Source organism: Lactuca virosa, chromosome 8 (genome assembly GCF_052849685.1).
Source record: "Lactuca virosa cultivar CGN04683 chromosome 8, Lactuca_virosa_CGN04683_v6, whole genome shotgun sequence".
NCBI classification, from domain to species: Eukaryota; Viridiplantae; Streptophyta; class Magnoliopsida; order Asterales; family Asteraceae; genus Lactuca; species Lactuca virosa.
Window position 1 is genome coordinate 135,188,582 of NC_136433.1, and position 8,136 is coordinate 135,196,717.

The window sequence follows — 8,136 nt, forward strand, 5'->3', positions numbered from 1 at the left end:
CCAACTAGGGGTGTAAGTGGGCCGAGCTACTCGTGAGCTACTCGGGATCGACTCGTTAAAAGCTCGACTCGAGATCGAATTAAACGAGCCCGAGCCGATCTCGAACCTAAATACGAGGCTCGTTTATTAAACGAGCTCGAGCCGAGCTTCAATTCATGGGCTCGCAAGCCTAAACGAGCTTAAACGATCCTATGTGTGTGTGCATATATATATATATATATATATATATATATATATATATATATATATATATATATATATATATATATATATATATATATATATATATATATATATATATATAGAGAGAGAGAGAGAGAGAGAGAGGCTCGTTTAGGCTCGATTAGGCTCGCGAGCCCACTAAATTGCTCACGAGCCGAGCTCGAGCTTCATTTTAAGGCTCGAATCGAGCTCGAGCTTCCTCAAAATTAAACGAGCCGAGCTCGAGCTTGGTCAGGCTTGGGCTCGACTCGGCTCATTTACACCCCTATGCCCAACATACTCCAAGGAGCACATACGACTCCATTGGCTAGTACACCATGCGTACTTCTGAAGTACGCCCGCATACTAGGCTGGCCCCTAATCCATCAAACTTCTGAATGCCATATCTTCTTCATTCTATATCCGATGAAAGAACCTCTTTCGATAAAAACTACATCATAATACTCCAAAACATGCTACATGCATGTTCATAAAGCAATATTTTACATTGATAGTTTAATTACATAAACTGGATACAAACCGACTATTAAGTTTTTTACAAGATTTTATATAATACATAACATCCCAGGAATTTATATACCAAATGCAAAAGCTATAATATTATCTATTATACATCTTCTACTAGTACAAAACTATACTAGATGCTTATCACCTATAATAATTAAACATTGAGAGGGATAAGCGGGTGACGCTTAGTGAGTTCAATAACAGTTACAACGTTATGCCATATATATATATATATATATATATATATATATATATATATATATATATATATATATATATATATATATATATATATATATGACTGAAACAAAGAGGGACAAAGATGAATAAAGGTATATGTGTATCATTTGACATGCTTTCCATATCAACAGATGATCTGATTCAAAGATTTACAATCAATGAGAAACAACAATTTCAATACTTGATATTTGTCTGTAAGACTTCAGCCCAAGTGGCGCAGAAAATACAATTTCAGAATATTATTTTACTAGAATACACAAGCTCTCAACCTTATCTTAGCATTCTGCCAATGCCAAAGTGATGCTTATGTCGTACACTTCATGGCCAAAGGCTACATACCTGTACCCAAGTGATGCTTATGTTACACACTTCATGGTCTAAGGTATTGCTCATTATCATAATAACACGGGAAAGCACATTGAACATATAACACATAACATACAAATGTTCCTATATTGAACTCACCGTGAATTTAACCGGGGATTAAAGTATTAATTTGGGCAGCACTTCGACTTTGAATATGACTTTCTGTGATGAAACCGGAGATTTTAGTTGAAAACGGGGCCTTACTCGGGCAGATTTTCAACTTGAAAATATGATTTTCTCGGGAACTTCAGAGTGTCGGGACTTACTTCGGGTGTCGGTGATATTTCCTAGGCTTCGGGGGGTTAAAAGTAGGTAGAGAAGAAGTAGAGAGTGAGAGAGAATAGATTTTGTAAACAAAAACTCGGAGGTCTTGCTCACTATTTATAGGGGCTGAAACCCAAATTACGCTGGGCGTAATCTTCAAGTACGCGAGGCGTACTGCCCTGATAACCTCTTCGCTAGGCGTACATTCTATTACACGGGGCGTAATGAATTCCGGCTCATTACGCTGGGCGTACACCATGTACGCTGCGCGTAGCGTGATACGTGCCATCAGACGTGTCAAGTCCGTATGATACGTGTCGTATGCGAGAGTTTGGGCTACGTGGCCAATCTTGGAACGTGAACACGAGTACATTAGGCGTACTCCGAATTTCCAAACTTCAAAAATTCGTATCTTTTGCATATGAGCTCTGTTTTTGGCGTTCTTTATATCCACGGGTAGGTGAGATGATACTCTACAAATTTCGTTTAGACTCCGACGGCTAATTTTGACTTTATTTTTAAAGTTATATTTTTAACGGACCGGGACAGGAAAAGTCCGTTAAAAATTCATAACTTCTTCATCCCATGTCCGTTTTCGTCTGCCTTTTTACCGTTGTACTACTATTGACGAGACCTTCGATTCTCGTTTAGATTGCGTCGGCAAAAATTCACTCGATCTTTATTTCGAGTTTTTAGCTATATACTGGCATACCGAAACTTAGAAAAATCATAACTTCCTCATACGATGTCAAATTTAGACGTTCTTTTTATGAAAATTCTCGGTTTAACGAGTACTACGACTTTCATTTAGATCATTAAGCCTAAAAACTAGTTTATCGAAAACTCACTTTTTACGTCATACGACGTCGTGCCGGTTCTGTCGCGAAACTTCAAATAGTCATAACTTCTTTGTTATAACTCAGATTTCGATGAGGTTTTCACCAAAATGTTTCAAACGAGATTCTTTACAACTTTTAAATAATATAATTTTACTTATTTTCAACTTTTTATTTTCGTTAATTTCAATAGTTGACATTTGATTGGAATCTTATAAGACTTCCAATACTTTCTGAAATGATTCTAAACATAGTTTTACTTCAATCCTAGTATAAACTATCTGTTAGAACTCAACGCTCATAATCATATAATATTTCATAATATTATGTACTTTTAAAATTACAAAACACGATAACTAAACGTGAATGTTACATCCGATTTCGACGATACTTATATCCACGGAAAGGTAACAAGAAGTTCTACACTTCCATCAACTCATTTTTTCCTTAAAACTTCCCGAACTAAAATTGAAAATACAACAAAAGCCCGAACTGACACTTTACCGATATACCCCTTGGCTCCAAAACACAAACCGAACTCCTAGATCATCTAAGTTACATTACCCACACCCATATGGGTCTAAATCTCTCTTTCCAAAAGGCCCTAAACCTTGTGATATCCGATCTTTGAGTAATAGCCCCGAATAAGGAAACAATTCAGAACATGGCGTTACAATTATTGCATAACTTTGTGAAAGAATAAAATATTGTTGCGTAAATTGATAAAAAAAAAGTTAAACATTATTGCATGAAAAACATTTAACTAGACTTTAACAAAAAACTGTTATCGCAAACCCTCCGAATAGGTAAAGCCTTTCAGGACTTTTTTTTATTAATGACTAATTTATTATCATCTATCTAAAATTCTTTAAAAGCTTGCTCATCTAAGTTGTTGTTTTATGATCACAGATCCTATATTTTGAAAATGTAAAATATGAAAAATTGTTTATTTGAAGTAGTATATTCTAAAATGGATGACAAGTAAAAAAATTATTAGATGTAGGGCTAAAAAGTAATAAATAAATAAAAGTAACAGCTTATAGATCCTGTGGTCAGAGTGAACTTAAAAAACAAAACCTTACAATAGTTGTGAATCCAGCGTCTTCCTCCGTCAACAGTGCTACAGGTAAGCTTCTAACTCTCTTCCATGAAATCTATTTATTTCTCCGAACAGCCTGTAAGGCCCACGTTTCTAGGCTAAGCATTATTATAATGATGTAGTAGTTAGGGTCAACAATTGTAACCTATTTTGAAGTAATGAAGAGGAATTATTTGAGTATTATGTCATTTATGTGCAATATATGTGCTTATAACGATGTAATAAAATAATAATAAAAATATGCATAAAAAATAGAACGAAGATTTGACCCAATATCTTTAAATAAAGTTGAAGTAGTCGTAACAAGGAGTTCGGGGATATAAGGAACGCTGAAATCCGACTTATAACGAAGTTTTACGACAAAACCGGCACCATGCTGTGTATCGTAAAAAGTGAGTTTGCGATAAAATATTTTTAGCCTTAGAGATCTAAATGAAAGTCGTAGTATACGTTACACTGAGAGCATGCATATGGAGAACGTCCAAATCTGACTTCGTAAAGGGAAGTTATGATTTTTCTAAGATTTGGCATAACAATATGCAGCCCGGAAACAAATTTTAGATCGACCGACTTTTAGCTGACACAATCTAAACGAGAATCGAAGATCTCGTTAATAGGAGCTCAACAATATAAAGACAGACAAAAACGGACATCGGATGACAAAGTTATGCATTTTTAACGGACTTTATCTGTCTAAGCCTGTTAAAATATAAGTTTAAAAATAAAGTCAAAATTAGCCGACGAAGTCTAAACAAAAGTTGTAGATCACGTCGCTACCTACACGTGGATATAAATAACCTCAAAAACGAAGCTTGTATGCGAAAGTTACAGAATTTAGAAGATAATTAATTTTTGGGTTTAACCTCGGAGTGCCATGTGGCACCATCTCAGCCCTACCTTCCCCCCCCCCCCCCCCACAGATTTGCACACGTTGCTGAAACTTGGTAGGGTTATGCCCAACATAACAAGTAGTATGCCTAGCATACTGAGTACGCCCAACGTACCTATTTATTACGCCCCACGTACTCACGATTTCCAACCTATAAATAAAGGCACAAATCTCCCATTTTCTGCACACCAAAACCATTATTTCCCTGTCAAATACCCCCTTAGCCCCTCCCCTTCCCTAGCACTTCCTAAGTGTTAGAGGAAAATCCCACAGTGCCATAAGGCTCCGAGAAGAAGAGCTTTCGGCTCAGAAGTTCTGCTCGTGCAGAGCCCGACTCCTAGTTAAACTTCATTGTAAGTGAGTTATGCTTACCGTTATTTAAGTATAACTTATGTTTAAGTTCATTATCGTTATTATGACCCTATAAACAAGATTTATCAGTGATTCAAAGTCGTTATACTGATTGAACTACTTACGGGAGAGGTATCTAGAATGGTCACGCTGGGTTTGGTTGTTGGATTTCAGAAAAGATATATGCCGAAATGGTCCTGCCTCCCAACTATCCGGCCAGGCTGATCCTTACTTGATAGATCATGACGTAGACTATGAGTTAATGATGGATCTAGACTAATAGTTAGTCATAATAAATATTAGACTAAAATATAGTAATAATGATACTAGGTTTCGACAAAGGAAAATGATATTGTTAGAAGCAAAACGTTGCCCAAATTGCGAGTCGTCACTTTAACAAGTGAGTGCATATTTACTTTCATCTTACACATAGATATGAAGTATTCAATATAAATTACGTGCTATGTATGCATACTATCTGTGTTCTTGATATCTATGCTGGATGAACAAAATATACATGTTTTATTCGATTTAAACTGTATATATGTATTTTATACCTATAATCATGATGGGTAAAGATAGGTAGATAATATATATGATGAAATAAATGATGAGAGGCCTCGATGTTTAAGCTGATTTAGTCATCTAGTGGAGTATAGATGACGATCACGGTCTTCTAGACAATCTAGTGGAACGTTAGCAGGCTCGCAACCTGTAGGTGTTTGTGAACGATGTGTGCATCGGTGTACTCCATCCCCCACATGGTTTCCTTACTGACATATAGTGATGAGGAATCCCCTAAACAATATTGTCTATCCCGATGATGATCCTTAGGATAGGTTCCTTAAATTATATACTTTAGGGACATGAAGTGAGGATAACGGGAACAGGTAATTGGGTTGAATGATTTAATGAAAATAATAAAATTATTTATTGTGGTTTGAAAACCATATGTGCTCACCGGGCTCCCAAGCCTGACCCTCTCAGTTTCTTGTATTACAGATAGTGGCAAAAGAGCACAGGAGTGTTGATCTCATGGGAGATCTATGGACTATAAGCCATTGGAATAATAGATGTTGTAAGGCTTGTATTATTTTTGTTTATGGGTATGTACTGTATTGACAATGACATCCCGACATTTTTAATATAATGAAAACTCATTTCTTCGGAAATGCTTTGATAATTTACTTATCATATTTTTGGGAACAAATTCCGCAACATATTTCTTCAAAAGGGTACTCTGATTTTCAAATAAAGCATAAAAAAGTCGGTCTTTTCTAACCGTGAAACTGGGTATGTCACACAGCCGCCGTGTGTTCTCAGTTTCTACATTTCACCTGAAATTAGTTTCTGTCACACCCCCGGACTAGGCGGCGGAAACGTCCGGAGGCGGGTGACTTCATTGTGCAGTATCATAACAATTGAATATAATTGAAACATAGCAAATTCAAACATCATACATCAATATAACAAACTTACATTGTTTTACATCTTGTTCATGTTCATGAATTACACAAAAGGGACAACACTGAGTACATATAAGACTATATTAAAATGAACTTGGTTCCCCGCTCCATTAACCTGTTTATTGATTTCCTGAGAATACAAGTTGTTTGAAAAGGATCAACATAAAATATGTTGGTGAGTTTATAAGCATTTTGTATAGAAAAAAAATTGTGACAGTTGGAAACCTGAAAATCCCATATTTTCTTATAATAATAGTTGTAGGTCTTGTTTCAAATCAAGCATGGTTACCTGTGTATTTAGTTTATCGTTTTCGAAAGTGTATAACTCGTTTTCCCCAGAAAATCCTATATTTTCTGATGTATAAATAGTAGTCTTGAAAACCCTACGACTTTGTGTGGTAAAAGCTTCGTTTGATGTATTTAAACGATAGTTGTTTTTGATCAAAAAGTGTAACTTGTACAAAGTTCTAAATATTAACTGTTATATTCTAGGCGAGTTGTTATGACCATAATAATATGACTGAGTGCCTGTTCTGACGTTCTTCAGGCGTCGGTTTTGTTTAAGACATTTGTCACCCTAGACTGGCCGGTCTAGCTGTAGCGAACATCGAAGGTGCGGGGTGTCAACCCCATATAGATCTATACATAAATTCCCGCTCTCCATCCAGGACTTTAAGCGTACACTATTATCTATATATATATATATATATATATATATATATATATATATATATATATATATATATATATATATATATATAGGTACTGTGAAGATTCGTCTGACCCGAATACTAACAGATTTTTGAGAAAATTGTTGTAATCCATTACTTATTACATAATAACAATGGTCTGCTTGTTGACTAGATATTTCGTTTTCGTTTATGAAAAATACTCTTTTACAATTCAGGCTTGTCAAAATGACCCAAAATTCTTGATGTTGGCAAAATGGTCCTTCAATTTATAATTTATCGAATAAGACTCATATTTATCAAAAGGTGGTACAAAGCTATGTGATTGGTTGAAAGTGGTCCATATTCTCCAAAATACTTGTTTAAGAAGATTTTAACGTAAATACTTAGGATTTTTATCATAAGGATTTGTAACTTGTATTTTTGTAACCTTTTAGTTCTTTTTTTTCTTATACATAAGTTGTGAAATAAACTTCAAACTCTTGAGACTTGCTCAAGTTTTCGAGTTCTAGGAGTCTTCATGACTTAAGTACACATAACTTAGCATACAAGCATAATAAGCAGTTAAATCAAGGTTTAAAACAAGGTTTTGACTTGCATTCTCCCCCAAAGACAATAAAAATCTTGAAAAACTAGGGGTATGAAGCTCACCTTGGTTGAGCTTGCTGTGTGATTTGAAGAGGTGTTAAGGAGTTTCCAAGTCCCAACACTTGAAAGGTTTGACAAATCTTTTCACTTTAGAGTATCCTAGGAATATATAAATATAATGGAGTTTTAGGAATAATGTGGAGAATCACTTGGTCAAAGAAGAGGAGATGCTTACCAAAATTTCTCAGGAGGAACTTGAGCTTAGCCTTCTTAGGAAGTTGGGAGAGAGAGTTTTTGAGAGGTAAAGATAAGTTATATGTAGAAGATGAAGAGATGTTGGGTGTTTTAAAGTGGACGTGTCTAGGTTGGAAGGGTGAAATGAATTGGTGCTTGGCTTGGTAATCTGGTGGTTAAAGTATTGGTATTTGGTGGGTAAATCATGAGTGACTGTGAATTGCATGGGATATGGGAATTACATCCCATCATAAAGTCAAACCCCTTATCTCCTAAAATGAAGAAAGGTCCGAAAAGGTCAAAAATCCGGAGCATAAAAGTGAGTTCCGGAGCCACTTCACGAATACCAGAATGGATTCAAGAGGTTCCGGAGTCAAGCCAAAAT